The 22,106-nt window shown below is 43.7% G+C and overlaps 1 protein-coding gene across 6 annotated transcripts in view; it reads left to right on the plus strand.

Annotated features, from left to right (window-relative positions):
- The window catches only part of PRKAG2 (protein kinase AMP-activated non-catalytic subunit gamma 2), a 538,740-nt gene that overhangs the window by 264,443 nt on the left and 252,191 nt on the right, over window positions 1-22,106 (plus strand). Inside the window, exon 1 of one of the 6 annotated variants that reach the window (XM_073629988.1) lies at window positions 19,017-19,177. The exons of the other annotated variants lie outside the window; for them this stretch is intronic. The gene's annotated coding sequence lies outside the window, so the exon portion shown is untranslated. Of the gene's footprint in view, window positions 1-19,016; window positions 19,178-22,106 lie in introns of those variants that run through there. 6 annotated transcript variants of the gene reach the window in all.

A 22,106-nucleotide genomic window follows, 5' to 3' on the forward strand; every position in this document is an offset into this window, starting at 1 on the left:
AAACGCTATCCCAAAATGGTCACAAGGCAGGGCAGCTTCACCATATATGTTGCATGGTGCCTACATGAGATTGACATCGCCAGCAATGGTCTGATATATTTGGAAATATTTAATGTAGTATTCAAGGACAGCGATACCATCTCGTGATAATTTTGTAATTTCGTCCCTGAATTTCACGCACAACAGAAGATTTATGGGTCCAGGTACAGGATTTACGAACTTCTTCCTACGTAAAAGTGACTCACTCCCTTTCCCATTCTGCAAAATAAGAAGGTTTATCAGAAAATATCTCAGTCAGGAAAGAGTTATAAAGGAGAGAAACCGTATGGGTAGGAGGATCAGATTGTATACATAGGGATTTGAAAACAGTATGGGGAGGATGAAAGTCGCCTCTTGTTTTTGATGAGTTATAGAAGTTACGAAGTTGGAAGTACAATAACCACCTACTTGAATCCCAGGGCAAAAAATCGTTCAATTGTGCCAGAGGTTTCAGGCCAGTTGAATCAATAACATCGGTCATTAGGAAGTGGATTTTAGAAATACCCAGAGAAGGAGGAGGCTTTGATTGCAAGCCTTCTTGCCCACTTTTATTTGTCCACAGAAAAAAACAAGCATCAATGTCCAGCCTCACAGGGGTTATTAAAACACAAAACTGCAACAAACCCTTTAGGGCTTGTTCACAGTAGGTGCAGACACCTACTTTTTTCTCCATATAGATTTCCTACACCGGGCAGTACAGGGTGTTCATTTCAAATCATTTCAGAACTTTTTCCACCTTTTAATGTGACCTGTAAACTGTACAAATCAATTGAAAAGCAAGCTGAATCTTTTAGGGAGGGAAAGTAAAAATAAAAAAAATGAAATAGTGCGGTTGCATAAGTGTGCAACCACTTATAACTCTTATAACTGGGGTTGTATCTGTGTTCAGAATTAAGCAATCACATTAAAATCGATGTTAAATAGGAGTCAGTACACACCTGCCATCATTTAGAGTGCCTCTGATTAACCCCAAATAAAGCTTAGCTGTTCTAGTAGTTCTTTCCTGACATTTTCTTAATGGCATCTTACAGCAATAGCCACGTTCCGCAGAGAGCTTCCAAAGCATCAGTGGGAGCTCATTGTTAAAAGGTATCAGTCAGGAGAAAGGTACAAAAGAATTTCCAAGGTATAAGATATATCATGGAACACAGTGGTGACAGTCATCATCGAGTGGAGAAAATATGGCACAAAAGTGATATTACAAAGAACTGGACGTCCCTCCAAAATTGATGAAAAGACAAGAAGAAAACTGGTCAGGGAGGCTGCCAAGAGGCCTACAGCAACATTAAAGGAGCTGCAGGAATATCTGGCAAATATTGGCTGTGTGGTACATGTGACAACAATCTTCCATATTCTTCATATGTCTGGGCTATGGAGTAGAGTGGCGGAGACGGAAGCCTTTTCTTACAAAGAAAAACATCCTAGCCCGGCTAAATTTTGCAAAAACACATCTGAAGTCTCCCAAAAGCATATGGGAAAATATGTTATGGTCTGATGAAACCAAGGTTGAACTTTTTTGGACATAATTCCAAAAGATAGGTTTGGCGCAAAAACAACACTGCACATTACCAATAGAACATCATACCCACAGTGAAGCATGGTGGTGGTAGCATCATGCTCTGGGGCTGTTTTTTTCAGCTGGAACAGGTGCCTTAGTAATGGTAGAGGGAATTATGACCAGTTCCAAATACCAGTCAATATTGGCACAAAACCTTCACGCTTCTGCTAGAAAGCTGAACATGAAGAAGAACTTCATCTTTCATCAAGACAACTACCCAAAGCATCCATCCAAATCAACAAAGAAATGGCTTCACCAGAAGAAGGTTAAAGTTTTGGAATGGCCCAGCCAGAGCCCAGACCTGAATCCGATTGAAAATCTGTGGGGTGATCTGTTTTTGCAAAGAAGAGTGGGTAACTATTGTCAAGTCAAGATGTGCCATGCTGATAGACTCTAGGGATGAGGTGAACACCCCCCGGTTCCGTACGCAGCAGAACAGGCAACAAATTTATGTTTAAACACACGAACACCGTTAAAGGCTATGGGACACGAACATGAAAAATCAAAAGTGCTCATTTTAAAGGCTTATATGCACGTTATTGCCATAAAAAGTGTTTGGGGACCCGGGTCCTGGCCCAGGGGACATGTATCAATGCAAAAAAGAAGTTTTAAAAACGTCCGTTTTTCCCAGAGCAGTGATTTTAATAATGCTTAAAGAGAAACAATAAAAATTAAATATTCCTTTAAATATCGTGGCTGAGGGGTGTCTATAGTATGCCTGTAAAGTGGCGCAGTTTTTCCGTGTTTAGAACAATACCACAGCAAAATGACATTTCTAAAAGGAAAAGTCATTTAAAACTGCTCGCGGCTATAATGTATTGTTGGGTCCCGGCAATATAGATGAAAATCATTGAAAAAAAACAGCGTGGGTTCCCCCTCCCAGTCCATTACCCCAGTTAATCTTGTTGTGTGCAGGAACGGGCTCTGCTGTGAAATATGATATCAAGATTTGGAATTACATGTCCCTGTTAAACAGGGGCAGAAAAATTGGGCCTTTGGTGGTGGTGCCACAACACTGTAAGCCCTCACAGTTACGCTTGTTGGGCGCAGGAACGGGCCCTGCTATGAAATATTATATCAAGAACTGTAATTACTTGCCCCTGTTGAACAGGGGGAGAAAAATTGGGCCTTGGGTGGTGGTGGTGCCCTAAACCAAAAATATTGTTGGAAGCTAGCATCATCAAGATTGAGGAGGAATAGGATAGTCAACATAAGCAGTCTTCAAGGGATACCACATCCATAGAAAATGCAATCAGTTGCATCAGCATCAGGTGCTTGATAGCTGTTGATCCAAGACTGATTCATTTTTAAGAATGTGAGTCCATCAACGGAGTCTGTGGACAGGCGCACTCTATGATCCGTTACAAACCCTCCAGAACAACTGAATGTGCGTTCAGAAAGAACGCTGGATGCAGGACAGGTCAGTACCTCAATTGCATATTGAAATAGTTCTGGCCATTGGTCCATCCTCAAGACCCAGTAACCCAGTGGATGCTCTGTTGGAAAGGTCTCAAAGTCTGCTCTTGCCCCTAGATATTCCTGCACCATGCAATGCAGACGATATCGATGGTTACTTGAACTGATCAGACTGTCGGGGCTGGGCTCAGCCCTTCCTTCCCTGAGCTGGCCGCTCAGCTGTTGGCTAATTGCAAGCTCCTATCTCTCCACAGGTACTCAGCTGTTGATGATATCCTGCTCGTCAGTCCTGCCTACTTTAGCCGTCTAGCCCAGGGGATCTCTGCCTTCGCCTTAGTCAACATCACAGAGACGCTCACCTGAATTCCTTCCCGTTAAAAGACTTGCTTGGCTGACATCCCTTCTGGCTCCAGATCCTGCTTGCTGTTTTACTACACTGATCTCCGGCTCCCTGACGTTTGGCTTATCTGACTATCCGTTCCTGGTTATGTTTTGACTACGTTTGTCTATTTACTTTTATTATTAAACAAGTGTGATTTAACTGTACTTCTGTCTCAGTCTGATTTCATGGTTTCTGACACAGACCTTGGCGTTGAGGACTGAAAAATTGTTGAAAGGCATCGGTCAGCCGGCCACCTTCTCCACCATCCTACCTCTGAGAGTGCTAAGCATCCTTGTGGCTACTTTTCCAATTAATTGTCACCTGCGGAGTGCAATTACGAAATTGGTGACAGAGAGCTGTTGGAGATCATTTTAGCCCTGAAATAATGGAGACATCTCCTCGAAGGTACCACTGTGCCAGTTCTCATTCTTACTGGCCATAAGAATCTCACATTCTCGTCTGAGGCTAAACGCCTCTATCCCAGAAGGGCACGATGGCCTCTTTTCTGGTCAAGTTACAATTACATTGTCTCATTCTTACCTGGTACTAAGAATGGGCTGACGCCTTGTCACGACAATATTCCTCCACTTCCAAGTTGGAGTCGGTTCCTGTGATTCCTCCTGATCGTATTCTGGCTATGGTTCGCACCACGGTTCGCCATTTCCCAACAATTCTGGTGGCCTAGTATACATGCTGATGTGACCGCCTCGTAGCTGCCTGTTCCGTGTGTGCTCAGAGTAAGACTCCACGACATTTTCCAGTGGGCCTCCTACAACCCATACCCAATGGAGAGAGGCCCTGGACCCACCTGTCTATGGATTTCATTTATGGAGTTACCCAACTCCCAAGGCAACACAGTTATCCTTATGTTGGTTGACCGGTTCTCAAAAATGTCTCATTGTATTCCACTTAAGAAGTTGCCCACTTCTAAGGAACTGGCTTCCATTTTTGCTCAGGAGATCTTTCACATACATGGGCTACCCAAGGTGATTGTCTCGGACAGGGGTAGTCAGTTTGTGTCCCGGTTCTGGCGAGCCTTTTGTGCACAGTTGGGAATTCAGCTTGCTTTTTCCTCTGTGTATCACCCACAGTCTAATGGGGCCGCAGAACGAGCCAATCGGTCCTTGGAGCAATTCCTACGTTGCAATATTTCTGACCATTATAACAACTGGTCAGACCTATTACTGTGGGCAGAGTTTGCTTACAATAGTGCCTTGAATTCTGCTTCCCGATTGTCCCTATTTATGGCGAATTGTGGTTTCCAACCTTCCATGTTGCCTGACTCATTTGTTCCGCAGAGTATTCCTGCGTTAGATGAGCATCTCCATGGTTTTCGTTCCACTTGGGCACAAGTCCAAGAGGCTTTGTGACATGCTACTGATAGGTACAGACTCCATGCTGACCGCAGACGCCTGCCCGCGCCTTCCTACCAGGTTGGGGACAGGGTCTGGCTGTCATCTTGCAACCTCCAACTTTGTGTTCCCTTACTGAAGTTCGCACCTTGGTTTATTGGGCCTTTACGTATTCTTCGCTGGATTAACCCAGTGGCTTACGCATTAGACCTTCCTTCTAACATGCGTATTTCGAATGTATTTCATGTCTCCTTATTAAAACCTTTGGTCTGCAACCACTTTACCACCTCAGTGCAGCGTCCTCACCCTGTACAGGTTGAGAACCATGAGGAGTATGAAGTACAGTACATTGTCGACTCCCATAGGTTCTGTGAGCGCATACAGTACCTGGTGCTTAGAAAGAGGTATGGTCCGGAGCAACGCTCTTGGATCTCATCCTCCGACGTACATGCCCCTGTCCTCCTCTGTGATTTCAATAGACGTTTTCCCCTCAAGCCTGGTGGTCCTCCGAGGGGGAGGGGTCGTTGAGGAGGGGGTACTATCAGGGCTGGGCTCAGCCCTTCCTTCTCTGAGCTGGCCGCTCAACTGTCGGCTAATTGCCAGCTCCTATCTCTCCACAGGTACTCAGCTGTTGATGATATCCCGCCTACTTAAGCCATCCAGCCCAGAGGATCTCTGCCTTCGCCTTAGTCAACATCACAGAGACGCTTTCCTGCATTCCTGTTAAAAGACTTGCTTGGCTGACATCACTTCTGGCTCCAGATCCTGCTTGCTGTTTTACCACGCTCATCTCCGGCTCCCTGACGTTCGGCTTGTCTGACTATCCATTCCGGTTCCTGAACTCTGGCTATATTTTGACTACGTTTGTTCCATTTACTTTTATTATTAAACAAGTGTGATTTAACTGTACTTCTGTCTCGGTCTGATTTTTATGATTTCTGTCAAAGACCTTGGCGCTGAGGACTGAAAAATTGTTTAAAGGCATCGGTCAGCCGGCCACCTTCTCCACCGCTCTTCCTCTGTCTGAATGAAGCCTCAGCAACACGTTGTCCAGCACCAGGAAACTGTACTCTCCCAGGGTCTGGAAATGCATTGTACAAACCTTTCTTCAAGGTCTCCTGAAGATGTTTCATCGTCTGCTCCCTCTACGAAGGTAGGATGAATTCTGCAACCTTACCCTTGTAACGTGGATCAAGACGGGTTGCCAGCCAGTAATTATCCCTCTCCTTGATAGCTCCTTGATACTCCTTGAAACCTCCTCCCAGCCACGTACAACTCCTTGGGTATCTGGCGACTGAAAACACACAGAAACCTGACATTTTAACAGGGGTGTGTAGACTTTTTATATCCACTGTATGTCATATCATTGCTAAACTTTTGTTCTTTCGTCTGTGCTGTACTAATGTAGCCCTCTTATAAAGGATTTGTTTTTTTAAAGCTGTAGTGCCGCATTGGATGTCTGTAGATCAGTACAAGGGACGCTACTTACATTCAATTAGAAGTCTCTCTTGTCTTGGCTGCTGCTCTCTAAAATCTTTTCTCCACTGTCCGCCACCCCTGGCACCAGACTATTACTGCTGTGGGTGTAAATACAGCTGCTGAACTTGTAATAGTCACCCTGCAACTATGCCTGTACTTTCTATCCCCTCCTCCACTCATAGAAGCTGTACTGTAGCTTCCATCAATGAAAAGCAATCTATGAATGGAGGAGGTAGATCTTTCATTCATCCACTCACCCTACATTCATAGAATGCTTTTTCACCGATGGGAGCTATAGAACAGATATAGAACAGATTCTATAAATGAAGGAGGGGTGGAAAGTGCAGGAAAAATGACTGCCCGGGGTGATGTTAAATAATATGTATACATTTTCCGGAGGGCACCATCCCTATACAAATGCAATCTGGTCAGCTGTCTATCTACTGTCAACCTGAATACCAGGGGCAGTGATAGACATGCATAATGGGACTTTACATGTGCCTTTCAGGGAATACCACACACTACATTAAAACAACATCATTTTATTACAAGTATAAAAACCAGCATAAAATTTATGAAATACATTAATACCACTTTTCCACGAACAGGAAACACATGTCACATCAAGTTGAAGATATAATTTCATATCTTATGGTCCTAAATAGGTGTCATGGATCTACGTGTTTCGTCAAAAGGTTAGCTTCATCAGGATCCAATAACCTTACATGTGACTGTGCAAAAAATCTTCACATCTACCTGCATCCGTAACACAATGCTCTAAAGACCTTATGATTACCATAGGCAATATTGCATATGAAGTTAACTGCATATATCAGCAGTCCAGCTTAAATGTGAAAGTAAAAAAAAAAGGGGGGGGGGGACAGATTTGCCTATGCCCAAAAGTCCATGGATCACCTAGGTACTCAAGGGATCCACTAGCAACACAGAATCCTGCCGTTAGACAAAAGGAGAGTGGTATGTCGCTGGTTTTATACTTGTAATAAAATTATGTTGTTTTTAATTAAGTGTGTGATATTCCCTGAAAGGCAAATGTAAAGTCCCATTTTTTACATCTCTCTGACCTGGTATTCAGGTTGATAATAAAGAGACAGTTGACAAGATTGAAAGTGCAAGTATAGTCAGCACTCTTGATTTGTGCCTATGGCAGGTCCAGTTGTTGCATTAACCCTTGCAGTACTGGAACATTAACACCCCAAGGGTAAGAAGGAGGGAGGGGCAAAGGACAAAATATTGGCACAAGGGACACTTATCATTGAATGTACTGTCCTTTCTGGTGGTTAAAAAAATTAACCTTAGGCTTTAAAGCTGAACTTAAGTCACTACATAAAAAATTTTTTATGTTGTCCCACCCTTCCTACCTCTTTCACAAATGGTTCAAAATTGTATTATAATGTTTACTTTTATGTTCTTTTTTTGTGCTGCAATGCAGCACTTCCTGGTCCCCCACTGCCTCCTGTATTTGCTACGTCACAACTATCTCAGAAGGCTGAGTGGTTACTAAGCCGCAACTTTGCAGCACATCTGCACAGGTGTGGCGGATTTCCACACCTATGCACAAAGGCCACTGGGTGCTATAGTGGCAATCTGCCAGGGGCTGGTGGCATTTGTGCACATGCGCAGAAACCCACCGCACGTGCACAGATGTGTTGAATTCTAATATATAGACCCTTACCAGTCCAGGGATCCAGGTTTGTCCTCACCCAGCCCAATTCTTTGCTGATTTTTAGGTGACTGACATCTTGACTTTGGGAAGTCATTTGTGTTTCAGAGCCGGCTCCCCAATGCAGATGCGCGAGATGAACTGCACTTTCTCAATGGTCCCTCAGTCTCCTGAGACCTGTGCTGGTCCCAGTAGGTTGCGGGCAGGGGGTTTGAACTTCCACTCTGTCAGCTAGGCAGTCAGAATGGAAGTGAAAGAGGGTACCTGTCAGAAATAGGTATCTGCTCATTGAAAAAAAAAAAATCTACAAATGGGGAGGAGGAGGATAAGTGGAACATTCTTTTTTTTTTTTTTAGGTGAAGTTCCGCTTCAAGTTCCACTTTAATTATGTGAGTTTTAAAACATTTTTGAAGGCTGGTGGTGTGCCCTGCCTTCTGTAGAATTGAATAATAACTGTTCCTTCAATATAGATTCATAGTTTATAATGTTGATAAAAAGACACAGGTCCATCCAGTTCATCCTATGTGTGGATGTGTGTGTGTGTTTTTATTCCCAATTCAGATAGGGATCTGTATGTTTGAATGTGAGAAGTATCATGTTTAAGACTTAAACTGTCCCTTTGTTTTTTGCTTTTGTTTGATATAAGCATGTTTTTAATCTAGGAGGTTTGGTTTGCGGTAGAATTAGGTTTGACAACATGAGCTGCCACAAAGCATCTCAAAACATTATTACTTCCTTACGGCCGGTTCACACTAGTGAGATGCCAGAAATCGCATGTGATTCGCACCGCATTGCTGTGTAGATCACATGCAATGTCTGTGTGATGCATTGCATTCGGACCAAACTCGTGCAGGACCTTTTTGTTTTGTCTGCACCAGAATCGAATCGCATGTATGTTCACACCTATGCGATCCAATTCTGCAAATTGCACTGTGTTTTGCAAACTGATTGCAGGTGTTGTTAACATACACTCTGCAATCAGTTTGCATAAACAGGTCTGCAATTCAGATGCAGTGCGGATTTGCAGCGAATTTGCACCGCATCTAGTGTGAACCGGCCATTAGGCAACCCACAGATGAGTCTTTTTTTTCCTTTCAAACAACGGGCTGAATGAAAAAAAAATTACTCGATTCCTCCATTCACACATTCAAATTAGTTGGGGGAATCCTTCCCGCTGCGCTATTGTATTATGATGGCGGGGATGCTTCCCTGCCCTCATTATGCTCTGATCAGCGCTGCCGGCTTTTACTTCTGTACAGCCGCCCTGACAGACTTTTCACACACGATCAACACTACCGGCTATAGCAGGCAGTGCTATCAGTGTATTATGAAGGCCGGGTAGTTTTTCCACTGTCCGAATACAATAGCACAGCAGGGAGGATTTCCCCATCGACCACAAATGTATGCAAGTGGGAATTAAGTCTTTTTTTTTTTCCTTCAAACCTCTGGTTGAACGAAAAAAAGGACTCATCTATGGGTTGCCTAATGCCGCGTACACACGGTCGGACTTTCCGACAGGAAATGTTGGATGTGAGCTTGTTGGCAGAAAGTCCAACCGTGTGTGTGCTCCATCAAACATTAACTGTCAGACTTTCCGCCAAGAAATGTTTGCTAGCAGGTTCTCAAATTTTCCACCAAGAAAACTTTGTGGTTGGACTTTCCGATCGTGTGTACACAAGTCCGTTGCACAAAAGTTCACTCATGCTCGGAATCAAGTACAAGCCGAGGGCTCTCGGTCTTGTAAAACTAGCGTTTGTAATGGAGATATCACATGACTATAGAACTTCTTTTTTATTGTCTCGCCGTATGTCATGTATGTCACTACGTTCGTAATTGTTGGCCAACATTTGTGTGACCGTGTGTGTGCAAGACAAGTTGGAGCCAACAACCTTCAAACAAAATTCCAAGGTTTTGTTGTCGGAAAGGCCGATCGTGTGTACAGGGCATAATGCAGCGTACACACGCTCAGAAATTTCCAACAACAAATGTTCGATGGGAGCTTGTTGTCGGAATTTCCGATCGCGTGTAGGCTCCATTGGACATTTGTTGTCGGAATTTCCGACAACAAAAATTTGGGAGCGGGATCTCAAATTTTCCGACAACAAAATCCGAGTGTGTGTATAGACAATTCTGATGCACAAAATTCCACGCATGCTCGGAATCAAGCAGAAGAGCCGCACTGGCTATTGAACTTCATTTTTCTCAGCTCGTTGTACATCACCGCGTTCCTGACGTTCAGAATTTCTGACAACATTTGTGCGACCGTGTGTATGCAAGACAAGTTTGAGCCAACATCCGTCGGAAATAAAAACTAGGATTTTGTTGTCGGAATGTCCGAGCGCGTGTAAGCGGCATTAGAGTTCTGACATAACTATGGATCAAGAGATGTGCTTAAAGGATAACGGTACTTTTAGCATTTCAGACCACTTTGCATATATTAAAATTGAACATTTGTTACAAATATAAATGCATCCACTATATATAAATACAGTAAGTTAGGTGGGTTTTCTTGCTTCCAGAGCTATAAAAAATGTGCAGGTCAGTTGATGATCAGGGAGGCAAGTACTGAGCTTGCCATCAACAGTTTCAAGATCAGTGCTTTACTGAGGATTGCTACATGTCAAGGATATAAAGACCAAGGAAAGTACTAGAAACAAATGTGCAATTTGTGAAATCCACATTTTCTACTCTATTCTCACTTCTCAGTACAAAATACTTCATAGGATTTGTCTGCATTTGATAATGCGGTTTGTTAGCAACTGCTGTGAATTTAAATTTTACCACAAGAGGGCAATACAGTATTGTTGTAATCTAATGAGCCTATAAGTGGAGTTAGTACATTTTCAGCTTGAGGGGAAATTGAACATTTTCAATCTGCTTTAGCCTGGGTTCACACTTGTACAACAAACGCTCTGACATCGAGAGCTCATGTCGCATGACGTGTGAAAATCAATGTTTCCCTTATGGGAGCCGTCTTAACTGGTCTGATACCAGTCGGTCCGACTTTGAAAAAGGTTCCTGCACTAGTTTGGCCCGACTTTGATCCTACTTCAGCCCATTGAATATCATTGAAGTTGGATCAAAGTCGGATCATCGTCTTAACTGATCCGACTTTGACATGCGACTTGAGCTCTGATGATCTTGCAGGGAAACTCCACACCAAATAAAAAAAAAAAAAAAAAAAACGAAATTGGTTCAACCTCCAAGAGCATACCAGGCCCTTTGGTCTGGTATGGATTTTAAGGGGAACCCCCATGCTGAAAAAACGGCGTGGGGTTCCCCCCAAAATCCATACCAGACCCTTATCCGAGCACACAGCCTAACAGGTCAGGAAAGGGGGTGGGGACAAGCGAGCGCCCCCCCCCCCGAACTGTACCAGGCCACATGCCCTCAACATGGGGGGTGGGTGCTTTGGGGCCTGGAGGGGCCCCAAAGCACCTTGTCCCCATGTTTATGAGGACAAGAGCCTCTTCCCAACAACTCTGGCCATTGGTTGTCGGGGTCTGGGGGCGGGGGGGGCTTATCGGAATCTGGAAGCCCCCTGTAATAAGGGGGCACCCAGATCCAAAGCCCCCCACCTTATGTGAATAAGTATGGGGTACGTTGTACCCCTACCCATTCACCTAAAAAAGTGTCAAAAATAAAACACATTACACATGTTTTTAAAGTAATTTATTATGGCAGCTCCGTCGTCTCTTCCAATCTCTTCTCCCCTTTCGGGCTCTTCTATGTCCTCCGCTGATGTCTTCTGCCTCTGTCGGTTCTTCTCCCCTCTCGGTTTCTTCTCCGCTCTCTCTCCGGTTCGTCTCCCTCTGTCCGCTGTCTTCTGCCGGGTCTCCTCCGCTGTTTTCTTGCTCTTTTGCTCGCTCTTTGCCCGGTCTCCCCTGCTGTGTTCTCCCTCTGATTTTCTTCCGATGTTGACTCAACGCTCTCTCCCACTCTAATGCTGGGCGCGCAGTGTGCCACTACTTATATTGGCATGGGACGGGGTCACCGGAGGCCCGCCCCATATGATGTCACCGCCCCATCATGCCACGGACGGTGACGTCATAAGGGGTGGGGCCTCCGGATGACATCACCCGGTGACCCCGCCCTATGCCAATATAAGTAGTGGCACGCTGCACACGCAGCTTTAGAGCGGAGAGAGAGCGTTGAGACAACAATGGAAGAACAACAGAGGGAGAACACAGCGGAAAAGACCGGGCAAAAGGGCAAGCAAAAGAGCGAGAAGACAGCGGAGGAGACCCGGCAGAAGACAGCGTAGACTCGCTCGTCCCCACCCCCTTTCCTGACCTGCCAGGCTGTGTGCTCAGATAAGGGTCTGGTATGGATTTTGGGGGGACCCCCATAGCGTTTTTTTGGCGTAGGGGTTCCCCTTAAAATCCATACAAGACTGCAGAGCCTGGTATGCTCTTGGAGGGGGAACCCATGCCGTTTTTTTTTTTTATTTGGCGTGGGGTTTCCCCTAAAGACTCATATGAGACACAGTGATTGGTATTGGCGGGGATCAAAGTCGGATCCCTGTTCATTGAAGTCGGACGCATGTCGGACTTCAAGTCGCAGGGCAAAGTCGGATTCAAAGTGGTACGACTGTTGTGTCGTACCAGTGTTAACCCGGCCTTAAAGTCTTGTGCTGGTTATACACTTAGGGATTGATTGAGTGCAAAATCTGGTGCGGCTCTGCATAGAAACCAATCAGCTTTCAGGTTTTTTTTTTTAACCACTTCAGCCCCAGAAGAATTGGCTGCTCAGTGACCAGGCCATTTTTTGCGATACGGCACGGTGTTGCTTTAACTGACAATTGCACGCTTGTGCGACGCTGTACCCAAAAAAAATTGACGTCCTTTTTTTTCCACAAATAGAGCTTTCTTTTGATGGTATTTGATCATCTCTGCGGTTTTTATTTTTTGCGCTATAAACAAAATAAGAGCGTCAATTTTGAAAAAAACACAATATTTTGTACTTTTTGCTGTAATAAATAGCCCCAATTTAAAAAAAAAAAAAAGTTAATTTTTTCCTCAGTTTAGGCCGATATGTCCTCTACATATTTTTGGTAAAAAAAATCTCAAAAAGCGTATATTGATTGGTTTGCGCAAAAGTTATAGCGTCTACGAAATAGGGGATCGATTTATGGCATTTTTATTATTATTATTTTTTACTAGTAATGGTGGCGATCTGCGATTTTTATCGAGACTGCGACATTATGGCGGACACATCGGACACTTTTGACAATTTTTTGGGTCGATTGACAATTATACAGCGATCAGTGCTATAAAAATGCACTGATTAGTGTATAAATGTCACTGGCATGGAAGGCGTTAACACTAGGGGGCGATCAAAGGGTTAACTGTTCCCCATGTGTGTATTCTAACTGTTGGGGAGTTCCAGCTTGTAGGAACTCACAATCTCTCTCTCCTCTTCTCACAGAACTGGTATGTGTGTGTTTACACACATACCATTAAATTACCTGATTTTCTTGTTTTATAGAAATAGTGGCAATTGTCGTAAGGTTTACCAAATATCCCAATCCATTAAAATGGCTCATGATTATTAAATAATAATGTAAAGAAAAACTTTAGGTATTACAGATCTCTTGAATGGGGGAGATATGTGTAATTATGTCACCATTCATTATATGTGTCCACTGTCCAGGGATCTTCAGGTGTAAAGTTCGGAATCCAGCCCAATTCTGCTCTCAGCATACCACTGTGCAGGTAGCTAAGATTGGTTGTTGGCCCCATACATGTGAATGGGGATTTTGCCAACTACTTTCAATCTGAAAAGTGTTACGATGAGAATACAAGTTCATTTGCTGAGCGTTACACTGGAAGATACATAGCTCACAAGAATAATAATGTGCATAATTACATTTACCTTCTCTCCGTCTAGTGCAGTCCTCTTTTTCCTCCAAAATCATTTCAGGTCTAAACCAGTTCATCAGGAGCAAATGTCAAAAATGCCTCATTGGTGGTCAGTAGGAAGAATAGTGGCCAAAGTGCCACCCTTACAGAAGGCTAAAAAGATAATTGGTGTCTTGCTGCTGGCTTTTCCATTAGTCCTGTAACTATGCAGACAAAATTAAATGGGAGGTCCATCATCCACAGCTCAAGAAATCCCTAGCAACCTCCAGAGGAAACCTAGCCTTCCACAAAATTCCGATTGAGAATGGCTGATATAGAGATATATAAAACCTGGAGGTTTTAGTCCCCTCCCCCAAACTAAATTGTCTACCATCCCCACCCATAATACTTACTTCCATTGCTGCAGCAATGTTTATATTCTACTAGTAAAATCTGTACTGGCCATACTTGTACATACAAATCCCCATAGACTTCAGTGGGGTCAAGCTGATCCTATAGAAGTCTTTATGGTTCAATTGTGCCGGCATTGCTACAAATTGGAAAAGTGTGAACTAGAACTTGTACTTCAAGTACTCTGCAGATGTTCAACTTGCCAGGGAAAATGTGCAGCAAGTTAACAGACTACAATTCAACACTGCCACAAATTTGTGGCAAGTTTTCCTTGCTATCTGGGATGTGTGAATAATTTTCTGTGGCCCACTATACAAATCTTCTGTGCTTGTTTATATCGCTTCCCCATAACATCACTCTTTTACCCAGTGCTCCACTGCAGAGGTGCTCTCACCTTTTAATATCACCTGCAAATTATAGAGGGCAAAACAAGCTTTTTCCCTCAAGGGGTCCAAAGATTTCAAGTGATGTTCACTTCTCATCTCCTTTTCTCCACTCATATGTAGCATAACCCCGAAAGAGATGCTAGTGAATTGTCTCCTTTCCCCCCAGTTACAACACACACAGCCAGGAACACAGTATTTTCTTCACTATTCCACTGGCTCGAAGGAACAGTCTAGGGTTTTATTGAACTTGGATGGGGTGAGTGGAGCATGGGATACCCCAAAACTGATGAACTGAACACTTTGAGGACTCTTCTCTATCCCATAGAATATTCTAATGCTGACAGGTTACTAAGATTTTTCCCAAATGACCAAAAGCTGCACACAGTCACTAAACTTCCAGCACTAGGGTCACCTACTCACACTGCTACAGGACCTCCTGGTACTCTCCAGTGGGTTTCTCCAGACCCAAATGAACTCCAGGGTAAGACTTTGCGAATAGCCCCCCCCCCCCCCCCCCAGCTGAAGCTTCATTCTGGACCTCAATGTCTTCTAGATGGCATCTCCACAATTCCTGCCCCAGGCGCAGAGACCCTGTATAGGGGTCTCCTCCAAAAGGACTGAATCCAGGAACTCTGCTGCTCCTGTCTCAAGCCCCAGCCTTTTTCTGGGCTCTCCCACCATCTACTGGGCACACCTCCCCAGGGATTGGCTGCACTTTCATAAATATTAAGACTGTTTACTCCCACTATAATTCTAAAATCCTGTAGAATACAGGGGGAAGCAATCAGAGCAGCAGCCTGTGAGACACTGAGCAGACCTAAATAATTAACCCAGGCTCCATTGATTACAGAGGAGCTAACTAAATTTATCTAACAATCTACACTACACCCAGAGGGTGCTACATACATAACTCAAGGCAAAGCAAAAAGAAGAGAACTACATAGTGCTTTCCATATAAAACACATAATTAATTACAAAAGATAAACTACACTCACATAGTCTTGTGTACCAGTCTTTAGTGCACCCAGGTGAACCTCTTCAATTAAAACGGCCTCAGCAATCTGTATATTGTTGTATCAGCGCTATTGCTTTTTTTTTTCAAAATTGTCGCTCTTTTTTTGTTTATAGCGCAAAAAATAAGAACCGCAGAGGTGATCAAATACCACCAAAAGAAAGCTCTATTTGTGGGAAAAAAAAGTATGTCAATTTTTTTTTGGTGCAGTGACGCAGTGCCGAATCGCAAAAAGTTCTCTGGTCAGGAAGGGGGATAAAATCTTCCAGGGGCTGAAGCGGTTAAAGATGTTTTTAATGTTAGTGCATAATTGATACTTTAATAAAAAGTGGTACAGTTAGCATTATTGTGCTATGAGCTTCTGTTTATATATTTGAGCACATATTGGAAATGTGAGGAGTGCATCCAGCTAGTCCCAGCAAGGGGATCTCTGGTGAGACGGATCGAAGCAGGTGGAATTATACAGAACTTAAAGACCTTATTTAGATCAAAAGGCGTTTTTGACCGTATGGTCATATTTTAGGGTGAGAGGCTAATTCACTCACTGGTGGCTGGTGGTGGTTATTTGTTTTACTCCAGGGGATCACTTTGGCACGATTACTAATTGTTTTTTAACCTCTTTTTTGGAGGTTTCACTGGATGTGAAAATTTTATGTTCGTTTAAGATAGGTGCTTTATATACAGTTTTTTTCTTTTTTGGACATTGTTTGTTATTAATTTTTGGATGCTCCACTGGATATGGTCATTGTGTATAAGATAGGTGCACTATTTAATCTATTCTATATTTTTTGTAATATTGATAGGTTCTGATAAACATTACATGAATGGGGAACAAGCAAACCATTCACATATAATTTATCATTTGTTTACTAATGTGATTTTGGTATCGTCTTCTGTCCTCCCTTCCTGTTTAGTGCTAGAGTTTTGGTTTGATATACCCTCCCAATGTCTTCCATATCCCAGTGTTAGTTATTAAGCCCTCATGCACACAGGCTGTTTAAAAAAACGTTATGAAAACGCCAGTATCTTTGCAGTGATTTTTTAAAACTTTTTTCAGCTTTTTTCAGCGTTTTTGCAATAGCGTTTTTTAGCGTTTTTGAGCGTTTTTCCGCGTTAGCGTTTTTGAGCGTTTTTTTTTTTTCAAAATTTTTTTTTTTTTTTCAATGGTTGGTGAATGACGTTTTTGAGCGTTTTTGAGCGTTAGAGCGTTTTTACAGCTGAAAAACGTCTCTCAGAACCCACTGGTCCTGGGTTTTTTTTACAGCTTAAAAACGCCTATGCCACTTGCAGCTCAAAAACGCCTAGGTGGGCATGAAGCCATAGACTAACATAGACAGGCCTTTTTAAGCTGCAAAAAAAGCTCAAAAAAGCAGCTGTAAAAACGTCCGTGTGCATGAGGACTTATAGAGACAGAGCTCATGAAAGTCATTGTCTTCTTATGCCCTGTACTCACGGTCGGAGTTTGTTCGGACATTCCGACAACAAAATCCTAAGATTTTTTCCGATGGATGTTGGCTCAAACTTGTCTTGCATACACACGGTCACACAAAGTTGTCGGAAAATCCGATCGTTCTAAACGCGGTGACGTAAAACACGTACGTCGGGACTATAAACGGGGCAGTGGCCAATAGCTTTCATCTCTTTATTTATTCTAAGCATGCGTGGCACTTTGTCTGTCGGATTTGTGTACACACGATCGGAATTTCCGACAACAGATTTTGTTGTCGGAAAATTTTATATCCTGCTCTCAAACTTTGTGTGTCGGTAAATCCAATGGAAAATGTGTGATGGAGCCTACACACGATCGGAATTTCCGACAACAAGGTCCTATCACACATTTTCCGTCGGAAAATCCGACCGTGTGTACAGGGCATTACACTTCAAAAGATTGGAAAAACATATTCTGTACTACAATTAGGTGAAGTAAAATTGTGGTAGATTAAACGTATATGTGTCTTATTGAAGTGTTAAAGTGGAGTTCCAGCCAAAAGTAGAACTTCCGCTCATTGTACTCCTCCCCCCCTCCGGTGCCACATTTGGCACCTATCGGAGGGGAGGAGGGACAGCTTACCTGTCTTTCGCAGGTATGCTTTTCCCACTTCCGGGAGCCGCGGGTATTGACGTCACGGCTGGGGCTCCGTCCTCCTCCCTCCTCCTCACCGGGCCGGTAGGAGAGAGGAGTGGAGCCTCGCGCATGCACAGTAGGGTTCCCATCATGAAGCCGAAAGGCTACACTTCCGGGTTCCCTTACTTGCAATGGAGGCGGCATGCACCCGGCAGCTGATGGAAACATCAGCTGCGGTGCCGACATCGCTGGACTCCAGGACAGGTAAGTGTCCGATTATTAAAAGTCAGCAGCTGCAGTATGTGCAGCTGCTGGCTTTTAATTTTTGCAGTGGTGGGCGGACCTCCGCTTTAAGCTGCCTGTGGATGGTGCCAAGTCAGCAGGTGACCATACTGTCCAGGCAGACTTTTGTTTGTGTTGGAAAATCTGCTCTCCTAAAGTTAAGTGTTTTTATATTTTCTGTAAGTGTTTGTTGCTTACAGCTAACATTAAATGAAATCATGTTATGCTCACTGCTACCCAGATGTTCTTTCATATGAATATTGGTAATAAGCTCTGCATGGTTTGAGATTACCAGGTCCAGCAGAGCATGATTCCTAGTCGGGGTCTCAATAAACTGGACCATAAAATTGTCTTGTAATAGGTTTATAAATTTTTGCCCTTTAACTGTCCCAGCAGTGCCATTACTCCAGTCAATTACCAGGCAGTTAAAATCTCCCATTATTATCGCTGTCCCAGCCCTTGCAGCCCTTTCTATCTGTTCAAGGAGCTCAGTCTCCACTCCTTTCGGCTCTGGAAGTCACGTCACTAGTCTTCTCCCTACGCATTATGCCACTAACCCACGTGGCTTCATCAGGGTAGCATATGTGAACAGACACCATTACATGGGATTTTGTATACTAAAAGTTTGGAGCTTTGAGCTTCAAGCTACAAAATGCTCAGGTGTGAATGTGGCCTTACAGATAGCTAATAAGATCATTGGTGTCAATGATTTAATATCTGGGAGGCAGAAATTGCTCATTGTTTAAGGAGCCCCCAGCAATCTCTGGAGGAACACTCAGGTTTCGCATAACCCAGGTTGAGAAAGGATGCTTGGAAATAGAAATTGCATCATATTTGTGCTGAACTTTGGTCTTTATTTCCTTTCATGTTCACATCGTGTTCATGAGTTCCATGTGTATATTTATGGAGAAATCAAACTACCCTCATTTAACCTGCTCGACACTGCCACTGTGAACTTATCATCTTGTTGTCTCTTTTGAATTTGAAAAAAGTGTATTGTGACATGAGACGGATGAATGAAAAATCAACATAACCTTTACAACATCAAACAGAAGTCAATGGCAACTCATGAAAGGAGGGTCATGTGACCTAATGCTATTTTGTCCTGATAGCGTAAGGAACATTTTATTTTTCTGATGATAGCAGGTCAGCAATGCAGCGTTAACTCATCTGTAAGTGTGTACATTTATCCAGCCTATTGTCGCTGCACTGTAGCCCACCCTCTGGAGCCTCCAGCAATCTTCCATTCCTCGGGGAATCAACCGCAGAGACAGGTACTCTTCCACTTGTCGTAAGGACTCTAATTCTTATGACTTGTGTGGATAAAGGAAGCATATATTGGCCTTGTGACTAGGGAGAGCACATCTACATAGGGACTTGGGAAGGTGGTATCTCTGATGGACATTTTATTAATTCCTGTTGAATTAAAGAAGTCCTGAAATGAACATGCCATTGTTCCACACCAGGGCTGTCCTGCTATAGAATATTTACAACTGCAATGATGGAATGTTATAAGTATTGTGTTCTCCGAGAGCGGAGTCACTTTCTGGGCTTCAAGCCAAATGTGCATACATCTAACAACGTCTTAGGATCGTCCCTGGAAGGAAATGCAGCTACACGTATGTAGTATATACACACATTCACTTACGGTTTAAATTACTGCATATGACATGCATTAGTTCTTTTACATTTTTTTATTACATAAGAGACCCTATCGGTCTCTTCTGTCATAATTGCTTCCCCTTGCCTGTCAGCTGTCATGTACATTGAGCCACGCATGTTCAGCTTATCGTACATTTTCGACACCCATTTTGTGAGGAGGCAATGTGACTCCTGCACGCATGCACAGTGATGTCATTGTGGCTCGGCCATTTATTCGGCCAGAGAGAGTGAAGATGAAGATGGAGGTGCCTGGGACAAGCAGGAGTAGCGACAGGGCAGCACTAGAGGGCTTTTTTTAACAGGTAAGTTTGTGGTGCGTACTAGTACATTATGTCATAAATCTGCAGGGGGCCTGTTTTTTTTTAAGTTTAATATCGCTTCAAAGCTGGACTGCAGGATAAGAAACTATTGCAGTGGAGGCTGGTAGTTACAATTTTGGGGGGGCAAACAAACCTGGCCCCCTCACTCGCACTTCTCCTGACGGCCGAACAGGAAGCGGGTCCTGAGACCCGTTCTAAGACTCCCGGCCAATCGGGTCATAGGAGCCGCTTCCTGATTGGCCGGGAGGAGAAGCAGAAAGACAATAGCGAATAATAATTCGCTAATGTCACACAAGTGGGAGCCCACCCTTTTTGAAGCCAATTAGAGGCAGATTAGTGGCCAGGCGCATGGATTGGGGGGGGTGGCGCCCCTGCTCCCCTAATGGACGGACCGCCACTGAACACTGTCTAATTGTCTAAATACGAGGCACGTGTATTCTTCCTAATTTATGGTGACCTTTGTGTATTTCCTCCAGATCTGTGCAGTAAATCCAGCATTAAGCTTTGCCTTTGTACAGGAGGATTTTTTTAATGTAGACCAGTCAATGCTGCCCTCTCAAAGTACAGGGAGGTTGGTCTTGTCTCCGCCCCCTCCTGTACTTTTCTGCAGGCAGCCTGTAGTGGGTGGTCTTGTTGGGTCCCTTTCACAGCTCTGGTGTCTGCACAGGCTATGTACAGAACAGTGATGATGTCACTGCTACTTTTACAAGGTAGTATCAGGGTTTGCAAGGGCATCTGGTGCACACAGAGTGAATATATATTCTGCCAATTGAGGAATATATTTCATTAAACATTTTTTAAAACGGGCAACCCCGCCTACCTCTGACATCATGGGGGGGCGGGGTCACCCGTTTACGTCACCGGGTGGCCTTGCCCTCAGCTATATAAGAGCTGTCACCAGAAGACGCGTCACTCAGTGGGAGCCTCCCGTTGAGGCAGACCTGTTGCGTTTTTTTTTTTTTAATTTTTTTTTTTTGGTTCGTTGGGCGGCGTGATAGAAGATGAATGGACATCGTGGGACATTTTAATTTTTTTATTTTTTAATAAAGGACTTGTCCCAAAGTGTCTCCTGACTTTTTTACTATTTTTGACACTTTCTTTCGTGAAATGGTAGGCCTTACCAATTCACATGCGGGGGCCGGGATCTGGGGGTCCTCTTGTTAAAGGGGGCTTCCAGATTCCAATAAGCCCCTTGCCTGCATACCCTCACAACCACCGGCAAGGGTTGTGGGGTTGAGGCCCTTGTCCCCATCAACATGGGGACAAGGTGTTTTGAGGGGCTACTCCAAAGCACCCTCCCCATGTTGAGGGCATGTGACCTGGTACGGTTCAGGAGGGGGGGCGCTCTCTCGTCCCCCCCCTTTTTTCCTGCGGCCTGCCAGGTTGCGTGCTCAGATAAGGGTCTGGTATGGATTTTGGGGGGATACCTACGCCATTTTTTTTATTTGGCGCAGGGTTCCCCTTCAGGTCTGGTATGGATTTTGGCTGGACCCCTACGCCATTTTTTTTTATTTGGCGCAGGGTTCCCCTTAATTTCCATACCAGACTTGAAGGGCCTGGTATGGATTTTGAGGGGGACCCCCACGCAATTTTTAAAAAAATTTTTGCTTTGGAGTTCCCTTTAATATTCATACCAGACCTGAAGGGCCTGGTAATGGACTGGGGGGAACCCATGCCATTTTTTTTTATTGAGTTTTATCTATATTGCCGAGACCCGACAATTCATTACAATGTAGATATTTGCCAGCACACCAAGGATCAGCACACGGTGGCGTCCAAACGGTTTAGTTTATTGCATGATTACAACACAAAAAGGTGCAACGTTTCGGAGTCACGCAGGACCCCTTCGTCAGGCATGTGATGACAATTCATTACAGTCGCGATCAGTTTTAAATTACTTTTTTCCTTTAGAAATGTAATTTTGCTGTGGTACTGTTCTAAACACAGGAAAACTGCGCCAATTTACAGGCATACTATAGACACCCCCCAGGCACGATATTTAAAGGAATATTTTATTTTTATTGTTTCACTTTAAGCATTATTAAAATCACTGCTCCTGAAAAAAAACTGCCATTTTTAAAACTTTTTTTTGCATTGATACATGTCCAAACACTTTTTAGGACAATAATTGGCATACAAGTCTTTAAAATGAGCACTTTTGATTTTTCATGTTTGTGTCCCATAGACTTTAACAGTGTTCGACCGAATTTTTTGCCTGTTC

The sequence above is a fragment of the Aquarana catesbeiana genome, linkage group LG05 (assembly GCF_042186555.1).
Source record: "Aquarana catesbeiana isolate 2022-GZ linkage group LG05, ASM4218655v1, whole genome shotgun sequence".
NCBI classification, from domain to species: domain Eukaryota; kingdom Metazoa; phylum Chordata; class Amphibia; order Anura; family Ranidae; genus Aquarana; species Aquarana catesbeiana.